We start from the raw sequence: 22905 nt of genomic DNA, 5'->3' as shown, positions 1-22905 counted from the left end.
GGCAGTGACACATCCACTGATCTGCCAGAGCAGAGATTGCGCGGTGCATGGGCAGTGGACCAGCACTGCCAGCCTCCTGTTTGTCCCGTGACCCCTGCATCAATGGTTCCTCACCCCCATGGCCTGATTGTAGGCCCTCCACCACCCCCAGCCCGCTTTATGTTTCACTGCGCCCCCCCACCCCCCGGCCCCGGCAGTCCTGACCTCCCAATTCCATCCCCATTTTCCCTGCAGTCCTGACTACCTTCCCATGCAGTCCTGATCCCTCCAGCAGTCTGACGCCCCTTCTCCCACCACCCCCACTCTGATCACTAGCCCCAATCGTAGCTTCCCTCCTTCTGTCACTCAGCCCAAATGCAGAATGGCAGTGAGACCCCCTGTCCCCACCAATTGCCCCCAGAGGCCCAGCCCCCTATAGGGCCCACCACCCTGGTACTGCCTGTGCCAGGTGTGCAGTGCCAAGATACCCCCTGGGCATTGCTACTTTGCCCCTTAGGCAGTGCCAGGTGGCCAGGCTGGCACTGCCAAGATGGCAATGCCCAATGGGCAACTGCTCTGGTGTCCAACCATCTGTCCGGGGGAGCCTCGAGTGCCCCTCTTCATTCCAGAAATGTTGGGCTACCAGCTGCTCACAAATGGGGAGCTATTGTAAACCCCGCTGGAATGAAACACTCCTGACAGTGAAGGAGGAGATGCTAGCAGGCCCAGAGATTTCAGTCCTGGGCCCGCTAATTATACTAAAAAGAGATGTAAATACTGATTTGAATAATTTATCCCGCTCCGTGCCGATTTCCAGCTGAAGTACTGAAAATTCAGCTGCCAGAGATGCATGAAGGCCTTGGTACCCAGTGGGGAGTTCACGGAACAGCCTCTGTTAGAATCTCCTGGAGTATCACCTCCCCCCACCCCTCACATATCCTGAAGCAAAATGCAGCTATTATAATGACAAATGTCTTAAGCCTATAAAGGTATTGAATCAGTTCTTATCAGAATTTGAATCAAGTTGAAAGATCTCAGTAATTTTTTTTATCATGAAGTTTTTAATGTTTTTAATTATCAATGGGGGTACAATTATCAATCATTTCAAACTGGCCTTCACACCTCAAGCTGTGATAGAAAAGATTACGAGACATGGGTTACACCATGGTTAGAGTATTGCATATAGTTTCAACCATGAAAAATAGAGCCATGGAAAAGTGCAATGCAAATTCACTAGGACTTGAGAAGGACAGGATTATATTAGGGATAATTTTTATTTTTGATAGGAGCTGGAGGTAACAGATCAGCAGCCAGTTACACTGCCTGCCCAAAGGAAACAGTGCAGACTGGGCAATCAATCCACTCCCATTGTTACAGCTAATTGTTTACTCACAGCTCAAAGTAAGAATTAATCTCATTGTTATGAGGAGAAATTTCAAAACCTGGCATTGTATTCACTGGAGCATTGAAGCTTAATCTAATAAATATGTTCAAAATTATCAAATAAAATTGGAAATAGAAGACAATTTGATTGGCAAAACAAATGAAGGAAGCTTAAAGGGAGGAGATTCGAAGACTTTATTAACTATGGGGGGGGTCTTTCGGGTAATTTATTAACTATGGAATGCATTACAATAAATGGCGTTTGCAAACAAGGTTCACAATTGATTAAAATATTGAAGGTTACTTGAAAAGAGCAGGAAAATGGGATTGGAACAGATAGCTCAAGTTGGCGTCAGAATCAGCATAGGAATGACGGGTGAACTGCCTTCTTAAATTATGGTAAGAAAACCCAATCAATTTACTTTTTATATATGTTTTTGCAGAAGATGAAGTGTTTTAATGTTCTTGTCACTGGAGAAACAATTCACTTCCTCCTCATTGATAAAAGCATGCTGCAGATGTTGTGTGGCTGTAGCTATTGTGTCATCTTTACCTCTGCTACTGAAGGTAGGTGGAGGTTATGTTTTTGCCCCTGTTTGTTACTCTTTCTCCGTTTGTCCATTAAAGTTATAATTCAAAAACTAACAGACAAATTTCAATGAAATTTGCAAAACGGATAGGGTATGGGTCAAAGAAGAACTGATTAGTTTTTAGCGAAGATGCTGATCTGGGTGAGGACTTGAGAATTTTTTTTAAAGGATTTGTCAAGATTGGGAAAGAGCAAATTTTTTTTGACTATTATGGGTTGTGTTGTTTAGAATGCTGCTGATTGTTTTGAAATGTTATGGGTTGTCTCAGCTGCTGTGGTGGAATTTATCATTGGCAGTCAAAATATGAGCAGAGTTTTTACAGCAGGCTATTGGATGTGGGTGGCTAAAGCCGCTCAGTGAGATGGAAGTCCGTAATAATTTTTTGAGCTTTGCAGCTTTAGGACATTAACAGGCATGAAAAGGCTCAAGAAAGAGCTGCATAAATGTAATAACAGTGAATTAACACAGTGTGGCGGAGGTACGTGCTCTACTGATCCTTTCCTCAGATCCTTTTTGTATAACTGCAACAATCAAATCATTAGGAATATGAGAATCAGTCACAAAGCAACACAAAACTACAACATATCAGGAAACTGAGAACCAAGGAATTTTTAAAACTTATTTCTAAAAAAGGATTACAAAGTAATAATTACAATTGATTTCAGCTTTCCAGTAAATGAATATTGATTAATGTCAGTTAGTCCATGATAAGTTTCCATTCAGTAAGGTTCAACCTTTGTAAGTGAATTATTAGGGCAAACACAGTAAACTCCCTGATTTTCTACAGGAAGTTTAAAAAGAGACTAAGTATGTTACTGAATGCCAAGGTAAGGTCAGCACAATTTATTAAAATGGGCTTTGGACTTTGGCCGTTGATAGTGAAACTATCTTCAGCGGCTATGTTCACAAAAAAAACCAACAATAAGTCTTCACAAAATGTTAATTTGTCAATGCATGACCTATATATCACACAGGAAGACATGATAAATTGCCTGAAGAATCCATTAATTTAAAAATTTTGGTGGCCATTTCCCGCTTTATCTAACTACATTCTTCCCAAAAGCTATTTATATTGTAGGGGTCACACAAAGTAATGGTGCAACATCCTTTTGTGTAGTCAGCAAGATGACTGTGATATCATACGGGCAATATTTAATCAACAATGAGACATCTTGTCTCCAAGTCTGTCACATATTCATAAAAATCTTCCTGAAGTGCTTGATCTGCATTCTTCAGAATGTATTAATACAGCCTCTTATAAACAGTAACACTTGCTAAAGATGCTTATATTCATAACAACTCTACAGAGGCCACAAAGACACAACTATGGTAAAATACGAAATTATTCTCCAAATAATTGATATTGGTTGAGCTTTTGCACACACTGTTATCTGACTGCAATTTCTCAGAGTAACAATGTGGGAGTCAAATGGATCTGTGCATAAATTAAACAATAGAGGAATACAAATTTCATACACAGACCTATTTCATTAGAAAACAGCACACTTCACCCAGGCACACCTTCACCCAGACATACCTACATCCAGGCACACCTACACCCAGGCAGCTACACCCAGGCACACTTACACCCAGACACACATACACCCAGACACACCTACACCCAGACAAACCTACACCCAGACAATCCTACACCCAGACACACATACACCTAGAGACACACCAAGACATATTACACCCAGACACACCTACACACCTCACTCAGACACACCTAGACACACATATGCCTCAATGTTTGGGAAGCTGGAATGGATCTGATTTGCCCTTGGTCATGTCTCACTGTTGTGCCTTTGGGTGCAAAAACTTCAGAGGACCTTGGTTCTGAACAAATCATTGTTACCTTGGCTGGTTACCACATGCCTGTTGTAGGATACTGGATATGAATTGAATGTTTGATTTCATTTTTGCTTTGAGCAGAACACACACATACAGCTCTGATATCGTCAAACTTTATATCTATGGATAACTATTCTCATGTACTTAGCCTTAATAAATGAGCCCACAAAGTCTTTAGCCAATTCTTTATGAGTGATTCGGTAATATATCTTTATAACAACAAAACATGAAAGACTTCTTTACTCAGAGAGCAAATTGAATGGGGAGCATGCTCTCAAACGGTGTGGCAGGAATCAAGAATAGAGATGCATTTAAAGGAAATAAAGCCAAATATACACATGAGGAGGGAATCAATAGAATGAATGTTGATTAGATGAGATGAAGTGGAGTTTCACATACAGCATGAACACTGGCATGGTTCAGTTGAGCTGAATGGCCTCTTTCGATTCTGTAAAGTTTGATGTAATGATTTGTAGCAGCATCGATTGTCTTCAGTTAGCTTCTGCACTGATATGTTTATGAGAGTGTTTTTAGAATAGTTGATTAATTGCTGATAGGTTTACTGCTTACATGGGGGGAGGTGGGGGGATGGGTGGTTTTGGTGCAGGCTTTAGGTTAAATCCACACAATAATTCATCCTTCATAACACCATACAATCCTTTTGTCCATCTCACATGCAATAGTTGAATTTTTTTACTAATGCAGGACAATAGGGGGTAGAAGGGAAGCATGGTCCAAGTGCCTGGAGAACTACTGAGGAGAACTTGAGCAGGCAACCAGCTGCTAAGAACCAAGGAGGACAGCCTGGACAGTGTGTAATTCCCCTGAGTCTGAGAAACCCCAAGATGTCAGAGATTCCAGTTGTGATCCAGATGGCAAGGTACTCTGGTTTGAGGGGTTCCAGTAACAGAAGTGCCACAATCACGCAGGCTCCCAATTTTTCTTTTCTCTGCTGTGCTTCAAGTCTAATTTTAAACCCAAACTTATTTCGTGAGGAGTTGTGGATAAGAGATAAAAGAGAAAGGTCCAGGATCATTATCCTTCAGCCCTGCTGAATAGAAGGCATTCCTGCTCCCATTCATAACAAACTCTACTGATTGGAGACTAGGAGTTAAGCTCTCAATGACTTAGAGTGTTGAGCAATGGTTTTTCACTGTAAGGTGTTTGTTTCGTTAGGTTACGCTTTTTTCATGGGTGTACCTATAAGTCCGGTGTGAGTTGAACAAGGGACCACTGAGCTAGAACCTTTGTGTGTTCTGTGTGTTTTTTCCTACGTTACATTTAACCGACATTCCTTTTATTCAAACACACCCAGAGCCCGACTGCAGCTTGGCAAGGCAATTAAAGAGACATTCAATGTTTTGCAAATGGCAGGGCTGGGAATTTGAAATGATTCATGTTCCAGGGGATTCAAAATGTATCTACCAATTGCCAAGACAAAGTTGGATACAGAGAGGTACCTATGTTTAGCATTGCTGAGGCACAATTAAAAAAAAATCATACTGGTGATTTGGGCATTGATGGCAAAGCTGGCATATATTATCCATTACTAGTTGCCCCGAGATGCCCACGGTATGCTTTGTTCTTGGGCAGGTACAAGTTCTGCAGTGAAGGATACTAAAATGTTCTTAAATAGGGGTTTCCAGGGTTTTAACCACAACAACACTGAAGGAATGGCAACATATGTACAAAAACCCAATGTATTCTTGACTCACTACGCAAACTCTATTAATATCTATAATCCATTGAGCAAAGAAACATAAATAAAAATGTCTCTTTTTTGGTAATTTAGTTTGCCTCAAAGAATTTTCTGTGGATTCAATACTTCTCAACAAAACTGGAAACAGAGTGTTGAATTTTGATGCAGAGTCATATTTGATTCAAAACGATAGCTCTTTTTCCCTTCATGGGTGCTGCCAAACATGCTGAGTTTTTCCAGCACTTTCTGTTCTAATTCAGTAATTAATTCTGTTTTAATCTCCAACACCTGCAGTACTTTGCTTTCATTTCAGTGCTGAATTTTGATGAATCTATACAATGATCTTTTTCTGAATAAACTCCTTTATACTTTGCTATTGCCCTCTTAATTCCCTTCATTTTCACAGTGAGTACTGGTATAACTGTTACAATCTATGGAAAGTTCGTGCACACAAAACTTGTAGTCCTTGAGGGGCTATCGACCATTAGTAGCTGAAGTATATGTCATGACAGTCAGTAACCATACAGTAGAGAAAGTCCTTTTTCCTTCATTCCTATGCATTGGGTGATCAAGTTCAGTAAAGTATAGGGCATGCTTCGAGCAAACGAGCCACTGCTTGGCTTGGAAATATATTACCTTTCCTTCTTTGACATTTAATCAAAATTCTACAATTCTCTCCTCAACACCATCATTGAAACACCATCACCACAAGGCCTGCAACCGTGCATGGTGAAGACCCAAGGTCATTGCCATCTATCAGGGCAAATAGAGATGGGCAATGTTCAGGGGGTCAGTATTGCCCATATTGTGAGACAAATATTCGTCCTAATGGCTGTACAAAATACTGTATTTTTTGTCAAGGATCTTCGGGAATAGTATTTAGAAGGAAAATAATGCATGGAAAACAACGTGGTCTTGAAAATAAGAAGCAAAACACAAAGAAAACCACTGAATTCTTCAACTTTGCAATTATACTGAATAATGCAAAAATATGAAGTAGTGTATTCATCCGGAACTCAGCTGCTTATTATTTTAGCAGAAGCATTACCCCATCTAAAACAGGGTTAGATTTTAACTGTTCCTGCTGGGTGGGAAATGTAAAACAGTGGATCAACTGTCCAATATATAGTTGGTCTTATTTTCCTTTTTAATTGAAGGTGATGGGGTGGTACAACAATTGCCTGACTCTACTTTCTCCATTCCCACTTGGCAAAACAGTTTTACATCAATTCTCATAGAAGGTCTAAGACTTTTAAAGTAGCAAAATAAATGGATTTTGTATCACGTAGTTTAGTGTTTGTCCACAATTAATTCAGAGGCCTTCAGTTTTGTATCCCTTGATTCTTTTCTATGTTCTCATATGGCATTTCATCTTTATTATTTTCAAACAATGGAACATTCAGGGTCTCTAAACATGTGCTTGAATCAAATACAATGTATTGAGAGTTGCTCTGGAAGCAGAATTTTACCTGATTTACTATGGACATTTCAGGAATCTTGCAACCTATCAGCTATCTAATAGCTTAGAAAAAAAAAGGTTCTGGACAGGTTAGTTGTTTATTGTGTACCTGTTCCTGTAGAGAGTTTCTTCCATAGTGCTTGTGTAATGCTAGATATAGTGGGGTGTTGTTTGGGGGAATCTTATCAGCGTGTGGAGATGGGCAATGGAGGTGACAGGGCAGGAAAAAAGCAGCAGATAGCTAAACATCAACAATTTGGTTCCCGCCTTGAGGCAAGTTAGGATCTTACCAACAGCAAGTAGGTTCCCCATTCAGGCTGAAGCCCAGTAGGTTCCTGGAAACAGGCTTCCAGCAGATTAACGGAGCTGGCAAGGCTTCCTTTAATTTCCACCCAGTGTGTGCCACTGGGCTAAAGCTCCAGCGATAGATCACTTTGTTGGATGGCTTCCTCTCCACATTGATAGCCTGAAAGTTGAAAATGTTCAGAGTGTACCTCCCTCTTAAGATGCCTTAGGGGTGGCAGTTCCTACCTCTGCTACTTGGGCTGCCAGCTGCCCAGAATCTCGGGCACTCCCATTGGCCTTCCTGGTTGCAGAACCCACTCATTGCCCTTTTTTGGATAGGGCTCCCAAATTCAGCTTGTTAATTGGTCACCTCTGGGAAGATCATGCAGGTAGGCAGAGTCCAGGGACATTGAGGATTGGGATACACAAATGGTTCTGGTCCCTGCTTAAAAATTCAGGTGGCAAGATTCCCCCCTTTGGCTTTGTGGCATGGTGTCAAACAGCCAATAGCAAATCAATAGCTGGTTTTACAATTTGCAAAAATGTAGACAGATATAAAGCTGGTGGCTGATTATCAATAAGCCATTTTACGCAACTCTAGAGACAAGATCTAACTCACTGATATTGTATAATCTTTTCAATTTAGGACCAGCATGTTTATTCCATCTACTCAAAACAAGCAAGGTGATAAATTCAGTCAGAAATGTTTTACATAATGTTAGTTGGAAGCTGTAGGGAATCGCTTAATATAGCACAAAATCAATCAAATTGTAGCAGAACTTTTCTAGTAGTTTTAACATAATGTGCCAGTTGGGAACATAATGGGTTTGTGTTAGATGTCCAATGTATACCCTATCTGATTTTATTTTCTATAAAATTCACTGGGAAGCTAAATAAGGCAGAGTGTAAAAAACACAACCAAATCAAACCTGTCCATTCCATGCCCTGCAAGTTAAATAATTCCTTATAGCTTTACATTTATCTTAAATTACACAAAAAGTACTTTTCTTTACAAAGCACCTTCCATACTTGCAAGAAATCTTAAATCATTTTACAACCAATGAAAAATATGTCAAGGGTAGTCACTGGTGTAATGTAAGAATTACAGCAGCAAATTTGTACACAGCCAGGTTTCACAAGCAGCTGTTAAATATTGAACCAAATCATGTTTTTTGGTGATACTCGTTCAGGGATATTGGTGAGAAAACCAGGAAAATGTTCCTGCACTTCTTTGAATACTTCCATTCCATCTTTTACAGCTGCCTGAAAATAACAATAAGACCTTGGTTGAACATCTCATCAGAAAAACGGCTGCTATTGTTGTGGCTTTATAATGAAGACAACAATTGCTCACAAGGGATTGTGTGTTCATTTATTGAGAATATAAATACCAATCTTGTTCAGTAAAGTCTTTTAGGGAAGGAAATTTGCTGTCCTCACCTGGTCTGACCCACACATGACTCCAGATTCACAGCAATGTGGTTGATTCTTAATTGTCCTTAAGGATGAGTAATAAACACTGGCCCAGCCAGCAACACCATGTTCTATGAATGAAGAATGAATTTTAAAAAATAGACACATGGGAACAGACATTCATGGATAGAAAGTTTGAAGATTTCAGAGGTGTGTGTGTGTGTGTGTGTGTGTGTGTGTGTGTGTGTGTGTGTGTGTGTGTGTGTGTGTGTGTGTTCTCTGCTCAAAAGTGAATCGCTCCCTTTCCAGTGATGTTATGCTGCAATCCCTTCAAGCCATATTACCACGCCTTGAACATATGACACCCCATCAAAGCTTCATTGGAGTGTCAGACTAGGTTTTGTTTTAAATCACTGGAGTGAGAGTTGAACCTATTTTTTGACTTAGTGACTTCATCCTAGGTTGACTCAATAGGAAGCTATATATTTTTGGACACAATTACTTAATCTATTCTCACTGATTGAATAAACTGTTGCTTGTCCAGGTGATGTTACAATTTAGCTGCTGTTTTGAATAATAAATGCTTTGCATGATAATTTACAAAGCAATGGGGCCACTTTTTATCAGTATAATGGAGAAATTATCTGAACATAAGTGAGTTAACTATGTTAAGCAATGTTGAGTGATCAATGTTTGGAATTCAGAAGGTTTCAAGATACAGATTAACTTGCATCTGTTGAAGCAACAAATAAAAGAATAAAACAAACTGGCGTATGATCTACAAAATAACTTGATTAGGTGCATCTGATCCTCTAGGACACTGATCAGTTATCTACAAAGGCACTTTGAAACATTTTTTGGAGCAGATTGGCATTTTAATCTTCTCAATCCAATAATAGAATTAGCCATGTATTTGTCAATTGTCCCCTCATTGGCTGAAAATCTGTCTTTGAAATAATTTTAAACCAGGTGTTGATGCACATCCAGTTTAGGAATAATTGTCATTTTGAATGAGGTTTAAAATAATAAGCACATTTACAATTTAAAATGTTAACGATGTGAGGGAACATATTTTGCATTGTTACTGAAAGACCATACTGTGATCTTGAATCAAATTAGGAGGACAGTGTCAAGGAGAAGGCACCTGTACCAATTACAATGTAGTGAGGGCTTAGTAACCCTTGTTCTAATCTTAGACGGGGCATGGAGAGATAGAGATAGAGAGAGAGATAAAATCTGAGCGAGCGAACAAGGCAGAGAGAGCAAGGGACAGAGATTGAGAGAGAGAGAAAGGTTGACGTGACAGGGAGAACACAGTGAGAAGTCACATAACACCAGGTAAAAGTCCAACAGGTTCATTTGGTAGCAAACGCCACTAGCTTTCGGGGCGCTGCCCCTTCGTCAGGTGAGTGGGGAGTTCTGATCATAAACAGGGCACATACTGTGTGTGCCTTTATATGCCCTGTTTGTGATCAGAACTCCCCACTCACCTGACAAAGGAGCAGCGCTTCTGGTGTTGTGAGACTTCTTACTGTGTTTACTCCAGTCCAGCGCTGGCATCTCCACATGGTGATGAGAGAAAGGAAAAGGAAAGGAAGAGATAATTCCCCTCTGATGGTCTTCCCTCCATGGTTTCCAGCTGCATAATCCATCAACTCTGAGCAACTTACTTCTACCTGCTTCCCAAGGTTTATAAACAGGACTACCCTGCTAGTCCATTGATTTAGCCCCATTAAAATGTTTTCTCCTATTTGACTATTTTCCCCCTTTATTTAGTCTTTATCCTACTTCTATGAATCTTCCACGAAACTTCCTTGAAACTTCCAACAGTTTGACTGTCTCTTCAAAGTGGAAAACTGGGAAACCTGTCATTTGAAAAATCTGACCCAATGTCATCCTATTTCTGACCTCCACCCATGCACTTTACTTTTTATTTACTTCCATTTTAAATAAGTTGTCTATCTGATTTTCTTGTCCTCTTCAATTAAACCTGGCCATCATTCAATAGAATTTTTATTTGGTCCCTGATGATTGAGAGTCAATGGCAAATTTACTATTAAAAGCCAGCCAGGGGAACTAAACATTATTGCCTGGAAATTACTATCAGGCATGTTATCCTCTGAATGCTTAACACACCCATACCCATTGGGATACGGATGAATGTTGGGGTTTGTACAATAAGATAGTCAAACATTTTAGTATTTTGACAATTTGAATAAGCCAAAGAATCCAACTAGGTATTTGAAGTGAAGCCAGAAACAGAACTTTTATAGGCATAAAAATAGTTTAACAAACAGTAAAGTCAATTTTAAGCCCTCCATCTGACTGCCCGTGGCCCACCAGGCCTAACAGTGCTACCCCAGGCTGTATAAGAAAACTTTCAGCCTTCTGTTCAATGGGTTATTCTAACAATACTTTGGCCAGAATTCTTTTCCATAGCATTAACCTTGTTGCTGGGACTATTCTCATGGGCTCCCATCGTGCAAAAGTTGATAAATGAATTCAACAGCAGGACCTCATTGTTAGTTTAGTATTCTGTTTCCTTACTGGCATCTATATTGACAGACTGGGCAGCTAGCAGGCAGTAGCACTACTTACAGATGGTCCCTGACAAATGGGAAGGATTGCAGGATGGAATGCGGGGGAGATGCAATCCAAATCATCGTTCTAACAAATTCATGGGGGTGACAACAAATTCAATTATGGTCAGGAGGTAGGCTTGGATTTGCAGGCTTATGGCTAGACGTTTGTTGATTGCAAGGTTGGCTTGGGGAGGGGGTGGAGAGTGGAGTCAGTCAATGGTGGAGTAAGGGGCTTGGGACTGCAGGCTTGGGGAAAGGGGGATTAGTCAGTCATGGGGAATGGTGCCTCAGGATCTCAGGGCTTCAGGAAAGGGGAGTTGGTCAATTCCAGCAAGGCTTAGCTTTGCAGGATTGTGGTGGCAGTGGCAGTCAGTAGATTTCTGGAAGACAGTTTGGAATTGTAAGTTCTGGAGGAGAGCAGTTGGCTGGTTGTGACAGCAAGAAGAAGCCATGATGAAAAAAAGGTTTGTTTGAGGAACTGGGAGAAACGCTACAGCCCCTCTTGAGTTATAAGCTGTGTTTTATCAGGTATTTGCTTCTGTAACCAACAGCTGCCAGATCCATTTAGTCAGAGTTTCCAGATCTGGGCAGTACAGCCACTGTCATTAATTTCAATCGGGTTCCTAGATGATTTGAATATTATAATGAAGTGTCTTGTCTTTCAAAGGCAGGATAGACATTCCACCCAAACTACTACCATAATAACAGCAGCAGGTTAGCTTCACATTTTGCCGTTTTTATTTTCTAACACTCCTTGATCCTTCCCCGTCTGTGATATGATGTCTTAGCATCACAAAGCAGCAGTGAGTTACAATCTTCAGTGGGCTACCAGATACCAAAGTAAAGGCTTCTGCTTATTTATGTTTCCAGCAACAGACATGAGATGGTTTTAGAAAAAACACATAAAGCTAGACAACTATAGCAAGATACTTCATTTGCCAAATGCACATCAGAGTATTGTAAATAACTAATGAGAATTTAGAAAATTGATGCCTTAAATGATTCCCCAAAACACAATATAAAGTCCTGTGCTGGACAATAAATATCTGTGAGGTACATTTATAGAATTTAGTGAATATTAAAAGAAAATTGACTAACGTTATTTCCTTCACACAACAAACTTTTACTGGGCACCAATAGCACTAGGAATGTTTCCATGAGTGCCGACCAATGTATCCAGTAACTAATTCAATTGCCATTCTTCATGCAAGAGGCAAGACAGTGGGCATCAGTAGTGTATTTGACAACGGAGGTCTTTAGAGGTCAGAGAAGCTGAGCCCCATTTTGCACTTGCCCCATATCACATACACTTTGTAGCAACGAGGGCCCATAAGAGTGTAGGCAGAATCCTGTTTTATTGTTTTCCTCCTTACCTGAGATCAAACACAGTTACTCAAACATTGCTTGGCTCATCTGCTAATCCTTCACAAACTAGGTATTGATCCAAGTTCCAGCCTGGTCTCTGCAGCTCATTCATTCAACAGGTACAATTTTTTTGACTGTTGAGATGCGTGGAAGCAGCCAGAATGCTTTTGATGCAGGCACACATATATAAGCAAAGTGATGACTCCTTGTACAGCAAAGTCTGTAATTCAATTGGACTTTCAATTGATATCCTCTCTAAAATTTTCATGATAAAACTTTAACTGGAATTACATCCAAATCAAGTAGTTCTACATAAAACAGTTTTACAACATTTTTTTCTGGTTCTTTTTATGCACCAGATATTAGTTGTTTTTTATATTATTCAGGAAAAGTAGATGATATGATAGTTGCTTTCCCCCAGTGGGTACTTTATAAATTTTCTCAATCATGTAAGTCTCATTTATTTAGACATCTATAATAAGTCAGAGGCGGCTTAGAATAATTTACATTTCAATCTCTCAAATGCATTTGAAGTGGAAAACAGTTTCATGACAATAAAATTTTATTATCCAGGCAAAACGTAATTTACAGTTAATATATGAAAAAAAATTCTCATTTCATTTCATTTAGCGTGATAAAAAAAGGAACAGCATTACTATAATATGCCTATGAAGTGTTTGAAACTGCTCAAGAGATGTACGTTACTCGGTGTCATGCTGTTTCCAGCATGAAATAATAACAAGGTCAGGCATATGCAAATGCCAAGTGTTAGAATTTTTGCAAACCAAAATAATAAATATTTTTTCTGGCAGTGCAATAATAATTCACATGAACAACAGAAGGTGCCTTCTCAAACTACTAATATATAAAGAATCTGACAGGTTAGGTATCAAATTTTAAAAGGACACTACCATTGCAGGAAATATTCATGCAAGGTTTTTAATTTGAACTTATCTATATATTTTTTGAATTGTTAAAGAATTCCTTGAAAGGGTAGGTTAATTGGCAAAGGTGATTATTGTCTGCATCTCCCTTCTTCCATTCTTTATACGTTTGCCTTATTTGGTTCCTCTTCTATGTAGAGTGGCATGGTGGCACAGTGGCTGGCATTGCTACCTCAGCAGTAGGGACCCGGTTTTGATTCAAGCCATGGGTGACTGTCTATGTGGAGTTTGCATGCTCTGTTTGAGTCTCTGTGGGTTTCCTCTGGATGCTCCAGTTATTTCCCACAGTTCAAAGATGTACGGTTTAGGTGAATAGGCCATAGTAAGTTGTCCCTTAGTGCCCAAAGATAGGTGGATTAGCCAAGGCAAATGCATGGGGTTAGAGGGATAGGGGAGGGTCTTGGTGGGATGCTCTTTTGGAGAGTTGGCACTGAATCAATGGACTGCATTGCCTCTTTCTTCACTGTAAGGATTCTATGGTTCAATGTCTCTATGGCTTTATTTGAACACACCATGTTGATCTCCAGCAATATCTTTTCTTCCCATCTTGTATGCTCACTTCAGCAGCCTCCCAATAGATTCATCCTTAGACCCCTCTCTTCCTCATCCTCACTGATATCATAAGGTCATTTTCTGCATTCATAGTGATGATACCTAACTCTGCCACTCCACTGGTTACCTCAAAGCAATCTAACATGCAATCGTACTGTCTGGTCAGCATTAAATTTTGGATGTTTCACAATATCTTCTACTTTAACACTGTGAAAACTGAAACCATTATTTTTGGCCCAGGTTTGAGTTTCACTTCCTTGCAACTGGCTGTCACTTTGTGACCACCCAGGTTGAACAATTCCATCTTGAACTTTTATGTCCTGTGCTACCCTAAGATCAGCTTTCCAGTACACATCCTATACACACTCACTGTAATCCAGATGCCATATTGAATAGATGCCCAACATTATTGATTCACTATTGAAGGAAGAAAGTGGACATCCTGACATAGAAGATGAATCTCTTGGGACACTCTGAGGCTGGAAGACAGCCCCCTTCAGGACACGAATCTGGAAGTTCCATCTGCAGATGCTCCCCTAACTCACTGCTCTGGTGTTCCAGGGTAGAGAGTTGAAGATGGCCTCCATCCCGAACTTCAGAGGCAGCTCCAAGCATTGTTTAAGTGAGCCCCGACAGCTGCACACCACATTGTTCCAATCGTGTTTCCCGCCATTGTTGTGGAGAATTGAACATGGATGGAAGATTCCAGTTTGACCTATATTTGCGTCCCATTAACTGGATGAAAATTAGTTTCATGCTAGCTTCCAATGGGTTTTCTTACTTACCATGGCGCAGGCCAGTGGAAGATCTTGTTGTGAATTCATGTTGGGTCTCCCGGCATATTCTCCTTCCATGCCCACCAACGAATCCAGCAGCAGGGAGGATTCCACTCAATGGGACAAGAAGGAATAAAGTAATCAAAAATCATTACTTACAAGAGAAAAACACTGTAGTTCTTCAAACACACTTACCACCATCCCCCCCGCCTTTCCTCCAGTAAAACCATTCAGAAACCTATTTCAGATTCACAACCACAAAGTGCTTAAAAGAAAGAGAACATTGAAAATTTATAGTTTAGGAAATGCCCCTTGAGTTAATAGTACAAAGTTAGCATTCAAATGGTGTTTGGAATCTTCTGACATTTTTATAAATTAGACAATGAACTGCAGCAAAAGATTGCTGCCAAGGGTCATCTGAAAACTGCCACACTGTCTTAAAAGGCGAAAAGGCCCTTTCTAAACCAAATATGTCACTTCTCATCTCCTGGAACCATACAAAAGGTGTTTCTTGACTTGAATTAGTTGTTCTGAAACCAAGGCATGACTCAAATCCGCAGGGTGAATGTCTGCAAACAATGATCCACTGGGGCTCATTAACTTAAGACCAACACCATATTTGGAAGGCAGCTACGAAAAGCCACATGGGAAAGCAGCCATGCCATAGCCCTGGGACTGGACTTCACCTAACTGCACTTCAGGAGTGAAAATATCTTCTGCATCACGCCTGCACTATGTGCTTTCCAAGACAAGTCATGAATTACAATTTATAATTTTGTTTATAACTTGTAAAAGTGCACTTTTCTACTTAACTGTACTTTCCTTGTGTGTGTGAGTGAATGAAGTAGCATTAGATTTTAGGTGTAAATACTTGAATAATTAATCCTTTTTACTTAAACCCATTAGAAACTTGCTACTGATTGTTCAAATTGTCTGCACACTTAGTGGTTAATAAACACACACATTCTCCTTTTGAAAAGCAAAATCTGATTACATACATGATAGGGGTGGTGGTGCCTTGGTTAGCACTGCTGCCTCACAGCACCAGTGACGTGGATTCTATTCCAGCCTTGGGTGAATGTCTGTGTGGAGTTTGTGTGTTTGCCTGTGTCTGTGTGGGCATGGTGGATACACCAAACAGTTTTCTATGTGGATTTCCTCTGAGCGTACCAAAGATGTGTAGGTAAGGTGAATTGGCCATATTAAATTGCCCCTTAGTCTCTCAAGATGTGCAGGTTAAGGGGATTAGCGGGGTAAATGATGGGGTTACAGGGATAGGGTGGGGATTGGGCCCGGAAAGATGCTCTGTTGAAGAGTCAGTGGAGACTCGATGGGCTGAATAGGCTCCTGAACCACTGTAGGGATTTTATGATTCTATACAGTCGTAAAGCAAACAGGGATTTCAGGAATTATTTCTTACCCTGCCCGTAACATCTGGGATGATGCAACATGCAAGATTTCTGACTTGCCCAGATGAGGAACAGATGGCATAGCAGTGGCATCTGGGCAACACTAATCCCTATGATATTGAGAGTTAGGGAGGTTAGTTTACTCTAGTTTACTCTCACCATCCATAAGTATCTTCCTTTAAACCATACGTTCTTTGATCTAATCTTGGACCAGTCTTCCTATGATAATTCCTTAATGGAATACATAAAAGCTGAAAATTATGAATTAAATCTTTAAATATATGTCATGATATTGTTAACCTTTTTCCAGTCTCCTTTAGTCAACTCACCCATCACACCTACATAGTTTGCTTTGTTCAAATTTAAGACTATGGATGGGATTTGCCGGTCACGCTCGTCTGAAAACCAGAGATTCCCGTCTGACTTCAATGGACCTTTATGTGGTTCACCCCCTCCCCGCCCACTAGGATTCCAGTGGTGGGTGGGATGGGAGAATTCTGGTCTCTCTTTGGGATTTTCCCAAAAAAATTCTAAGTGTCGAATTCGCAAATAAACTGGAGTAAACCTGCTGTTTTTTTTCAGCAGGAGTTTCAAAATGAATCTCCCACACTCTGTGCATCACAGACTGCCCAAGCATGAATCTCATTAAAAATCAGTGGGTGGGGCCTATTTCCACTAGTGAGACCAGCAGCATAGCGCTGAATGGGCCACTGTGCGTGAGCTGATCTGTCTTAATGGAGCTCGATGCTTGCAAGGTAGCCTTGCAAGACTGGCCCCCTGATTGCTGACCCCGTGTCACTGTCTCTCTGATTCCCCCATCCTCTGATCACTGGCCTCCTGGACGTGTCCGGGCTTGACCACCCTGCTCCCACCCCAGCCCACCTCAATCTTCCCTCCCCCACTCCTGGCAGTTCCGATGTCCGCCCCGCACCCACCCCCCCCTCCCCCCCACCCCCACACACCCTGATTCCAGTGGGCAGTATTAGGGTGCTCCTTGAGCATTGCCAGCTTGCCCCCTGAATGGTGCTGAGGGCCAGGCTAGCATTACCAAGCTGGCAATGCCCGGGGGCATCCCACCCCTTACCCCCGACATCGTGGGGAGTCCCTTCATTGCAAAGAGGGTCAGGTTGCCAGCTTCCTGCAAGTGGGGAGCTGTTGTAGACCCTGCTGCACTGATGTACTCCTGGTCATGGGGGAGACTTTAGGGGCCTGGATACTTCAGCCCTGTGCTTGCCAATAGGTTGCAAACCTTCATTCGAAAGCAAAACAACACAGCAGGCTGGGAGAATCGCTCCCAATATCTTCAGCTGAACAAAATCACTCTCAAAATCAATAAAATTCTGTCATTTTCAGGCCATTCTACCGCAGAAGTCTCCATTAGTACAAAGGTTATTAATTAACCTCTCACGTTGATGTAAAATAGTCTGTTCCTTAGCCAGTTCCTTGACGCACTGTTTTGAAAAACGTCTTGTATACATTGCATCAGCCCATCTGATACACTATTACTGCAAATCTTGTTTGCCTATTCTATGTGAAGATGAACATCCCTCATGATTATTGCGTCACCACCATGTTACATTCACCTCTAATTTTATTCAATATACTTTGTCCTAAACTATTACTGCTCCCACCAGTGCTTCCTGTCCCTTTGTTTCTTAGCTCCACCCAACCTGTATCTACAGTTCCTGCTGTAGTGAAGGGTTCAATCTGAGCTCCATCTGTGGTCTGTTTGGACTGTCATACATCAATGGCTCTCCAGCTTATTTAGCTTGGTACTTGCTACACCCGCCGCACTGGCCAATGTGGTCTTTAATCTCATTGTTCAGACTTGGCCGGCAGAGTACTTCTCTTGCGTTTCTGTGACTTGATTCAATTTCTTGGTGACTTGCTTGCATACACTTCAGCATTCCCCATCACATCTGCTTAGGGATCAAGACTCTATTTCACTGTACAAGATGCCATGCTGGGCTCCTAATTCATCTCGGTATGCCCATTTGCTCTTGTGACCACAGGTGTGTCCTTGATACTTTCTGGCCTTCCTTTCATCACTGAAATTTGATGCCATTTGAAAGTGGCATCTTGTTGTGTAATTCATTTGAATTGCACAAGGTGCTCGTCTGTTAAAATCACTGGGCGGGATCTTTCCATTGGTGCTCTGAATGTAGTGACAGGCGGGAAAATCAGTCTATTTCCACCAGTTGCAATGGCAGCTTTTTACATCATATTGTCTGCTACCTGCCAATTAATAATGGCAAAAAGTATCATAACACCAGGTTAAAGTCCAACAGCTTTATTTGGTAGCACAAGCGACAAGCTTTTGGAGTGCTGCTTCTTCATCAGGTGAGTGGGACTTCTGTTCACAAACAGGGCATATAAAGACGCAAACTCAATTTACAAGATAATGGTTGGAATGCGAGTCTTTACAGATAATCAGGTCTTAAAGGTACAGACAAAGTGAGTGGAGAGAGGGTTAAGCACAGGTTAAACAGATGTGTATTGTCTCTAGCCAGGACAGTTAGTGAGATTTTGCAAGCCCAGGCAAGTTGTGGGAGTTAAAGATAGTGTGACATGAACCCAAGATCCTGGCTGAGACTGTCTTCAAATATGCGGAACTTGGCTATCAGTCTCTGCTCAGCGACTCTGCGCTGTCATATGTCGTGAAGGCTGCCTTGGAGAACGCTTACCCAGAGATCAGAGACCAAATGCCCGTGACCGCTGAAGTGCTCGCCAACAGGAAGAGAACACTCCTGCCTGGTGATTGTCAAGCGGTGTTCATTCATCCATTGTCATAGCGTCTGCATGGTCTCCCCAGTGTACCATGCCTCAGGATATCCTCTCCTGCAGTGTATCAGGTAGACAACGTTGGCCGAATTGCAAGAGTATCTTCCGTGTATCTGGTGGATGGTGTTCTCAGATGAGGGACAGATATGTAAGGAGATTCTAGATAGGTGCAGGAAAAATAGGATTGTTGTAGTGGGAGACTTTAATTTCCGTTGTATAGACTGGAAAGTGCTTAGGGCTGGGGTTCTGGACAGGGAGGAATATGTAAAATGCGTACAGGAAGGTTCTTTGGAACAATATGTAGATAGCCCAACTAGAGAGGGGGCTATACTGGACCCAGTACTGGGGAATGAGCCCGGTCAGGTCATTAAAGTTTCAATAAGGGAACATGTGGCAAATAGTGACCACAATTCTGTAAACTTTAGGATAGTAATGGAAAAGGATGAGTGTTATCCTACGGGTAGGGTGCTGAAGTGGGGGAAGGCTAACTATAGCCGGGTTAGGCAGGAATTGGTGGCTGTTGATTGGGAGAGGCTGTTTGAGGGTAAATCCACATCTGGCAAGTGGGAGTCTTTTAAGAAGCAGTTGATGGGGCTACAGGACAAGCATGTGCCTGTAAAAAGGAAGGATAGGAAAGGTAGGATTCGACAGCAGTCAGTAACCAGGGAAATTGAGAGTCTGATCAAAAAGAAAAGAGAGGCGTACCTTAGGTCTGGGCAACTAAAAACAGATGGACTATTGGAGGAATACAGAGAAAGTAGGAAAGAACTCAAAATAGGGAGTTAGAAGGGCAAAAAGGGGTCATGAAATGTTCTTGGCAGACAGGATTAAGGAGAATCCTAAGGCATTTTATTCATACGTTAGGAACAAAAGAGTTGTCAGGGAAAAAATTGGACCTCTCAGGAACAAAGGAGGGGAATTATGCTTCGAGCCCAAAGAAGTAGGGGAGATCCTAAATGAATACTTTATATCAGTGTTCACAAAGGAGAGGGACGTGTTAATTGGGAGTGTCTCAGAGGGGAGTGTTGACCTGTTCGAGAAAATCTTCATTACAAGAGAGGAAATGTTAGGTTTTTTAGGGAACATTAAAACTGACAAATCCGCTGGGCCTGATGGCATCTATCCTTGACTGCCCAGGGAGACAAGAGATGAAATTGCTGGGCCTCTGACAGAAATCTTTGTCTCTTCATTGGACACAGGTGAGGTCGCAGAGGATTGGACGATAGCGAATGTGGTACCGTTATTTAAGAAGGGCAGCAAGGATAACCTGGGTAATTATAGGCCAGTGAGCTTGACGTCCATGGTAGGGAAATTGTTAGAGAGGATTCTTAGAGATAGGATGTATGCACACTTAGAACAGAATAATCTCATTAGTGATAGACAGCATGGTTTTGTACGAGGGAGGTCATGCCTCACAAATTTGGTGGAGTTTTTTAAGGAGGTGATAAAAATGGTTGACAAGGGAAGGGCAGTGGATGTCATCTATATGGATTATAGTAAAGCGTTTGACAAAGTCCCTCATGGCAGATTGGTGCAAAAGGTTAAATCTCATGGGATAAAAGGAGAGGTGGCTAGATGGGTGGAGAACTGGCTTGGCCATAAAAGACAGAGGGTAGCAATAGAAGGGTCTTTTTCTGGCTGGAGGTCTGTGACTAGTGGTGTTCCGCAGGGCTCTGTGCTGGGACCTCTGCTATTTGTGATATATATAAATGATTTGGAAGAAGGTGTAACTGGTGTGATCAGTAAGTTTGCGGACAACACAAAGATTGCTGGAGTTGCAGATAGTGATGAACATTGTCAGAGATTACAGTAGGATATAGATAGGCTGGAAAATTGGTCAGAGAAATGGCAGATGGAATTTAGTCCAGATAAATGTGAAGTGATGCATTTTGGTAGATCTAATGTAGAGGGGAGCTATACAATAAATGGTAGAACCATCAGGAGTATAGACACACAGAGGGACCTGGGTGTGCAAGTCCACAGATCCTTGAAGGTGGCAGCACATGTGGAGAGGGTGGTGAAGAAGGCAAATGGCATGCTTGCCTTTATAGGATGGGGCATAGAGTGTAAAAATTGGCGTCTGATGTTACAGCTGTATAGAACGTTGGTTAGGCCACATTTGGAATACTGTGTCCAGTTCTGGTCACCACACTACCAGAAGGACGTGGAGGCTTTGGAGAGAGTACAGAAAGGGGTCACCAGGATGTTGCCTGGTCTGGAGGGTCTTAGCCATGAGGAGAGATTGGGTAAACTGGGGTTGTTCTCCCTGGAAAGACGGAGAATGAAGGGAGACCTAATAGAGGTGTATAAAATAATGAAGGGCATAGATAGGGTGAACAGTGGGAAGCTTTTTTCCCAGGTCGGAGGTGTCAAACACGAGGGGTCACTGGTTCAAGGTGAGGGGGGCGAGGTTTAACTCAGATATCAGAGGGACGTATTTTACGCAGAGGGTGGTGGGGGTCTGGAACGCACTGCCAAGAGGGTGGTGGAGGTGGACACGCTGGGATCGTTTAAGACTTATCTGGATAGTCACATGAACAGGTTGGGAATGGAGGGATACAGATGAATGGTCTTGTTGGACCAATGAGCAGCGCAGGCTTGGAGGGCCGAAGGGCCTGTTTCCTGTGCTGTATTGTTCTTTGTTCTTTGAGATGATGGCATCCATGTCGATGATCCGGCACTTCTTGCAGAGATTGCTGTGGCAAGGTTGTGTGGTGTCGTGGTCACTGTTCTCCTGAAGGCTGGGTAGTTTGCTGCGGACAATGGTCTGATTGAGATTGTGTGGTTGTTTGAAGGCAAGAAGTGGGAGTTTGGGGATGGGATTGGCAAGATTTTCATCTTTATCGATGGCATGTTAAAGGCTCCAGAGAAGATGTCATAGCTTCTCTGCTCCAGGGAAGTACTGGATATCAAAGGGTACTTGTCCACCGTGTCCCATGTTTGCCTTCTGAGGAGGTCAATGTGGTTTTTCATTATGGTGCATTAGAACTGTCAAGCGATGAGTCAAGTGCCATATCTTGTTCATACGAGGGCATCTTTCAGCGTCTGGAGGTATCTGTTGCGATCCTCCTCATCTGAGCAGATCCAGTGTATATGGAGGGCTTGTTCGTAGAGGATGGCTTCTTTAACATATTTAGGATTCTGGGGGCATACTGGACGAAGAAGGGTACTATTCTACGTCATCAGTGAAGACGAACATCTTGCCAAGGCCATCCCCACAACACTACTTCTTGCCTTCAAACAACGCACAACCTCAAACAGACCATAGTCTGCGGCAAACTGCTCAGCCTTCAGGAGAACAATGACCACAACACCACACAACCCTGCTACAGCAATCTCTGCAAGACATGCCGGATCGTCAACACAGCTGCCATCATCTCACGTGAAATCATCACAGATGCCATCATCTCACACAAAATCCCACCAGAGCTCAATGGACATTTGTGTGGTCCTGTCCCGTTGCTACAATTCCTGTGGCAAGCAGGACAGGAAAATTCTGCACACAGAGGTAACAGGCTGGATTTAATATTCCCTACCTGCTGGTCTGAAGATGAGTGGCATGTTTATCCCAGCAGTTGGCCTGCCCAATGCCTGCCAATCTGCATCTGCTCCCACCACAATTCTACCAGGAATGGGGGTGATATCAGGTGCAGATAGCTCACAACTATTGTTCAGTTAAGGGCTTCATCTTACCATCATCTGGATTAAACAATGGTGTGAGAGGCCTACACTCAGTGGCCAACCCAGCACGTGTTCTTGCGTGGGGTGGGTGGAGAGGACTGCCAAAGTGTACCCCCCCACCCCCCATTCTTCTCCCAAGGCCTCTCAGATTCT

The 22905-nt window shown here is 42.1% G+C and overlaps 1 long non-coding RNA gene across 1 annotated transcript in view; it reads left to right on the top strand.

Moving 5' to 3' along the window:
* The first annotated feature begins 1655 nt into the window (after nucleotides 1-1655).
* Nucleotides 1656-22905, top strand: part of LOC145343463 (uncharacterized) — a 158081-nt gene continuing 136831 nt past the window's right edge. Inside the window, exon 1 of the long non-coding RNA XR_013886709.1 lies at nucleotides 1656-1761. This is a non-coding gene — a long non-coding RNA (uncharacterized LOC145343463). The remainder of the gene's footprint in view (nucleotides 1762-22905) is intronic.

Source organism: Carcharhinus amblyrhynchos, chromosome 5, assembly GCF_965287045.1.
Source record: "Carcharhinus amblyrhynchos chromosome 5, sCarAmb.v2.hapA, whole genome shotgun sequence".
Classification (NCBI taxonomy): Eukaryota; Metazoa; Chordata; class Chondrichthyes; order Carcharhiniformes; family Carcharhinidae; genus Carcharhinus; species Carcharhinus amblyrhynchos.
The sequence above is the reverse complement of the archived record's forward strand: the minus strand, read 5'-3'. Positions and strand labels throughout refer to the sequence as shown.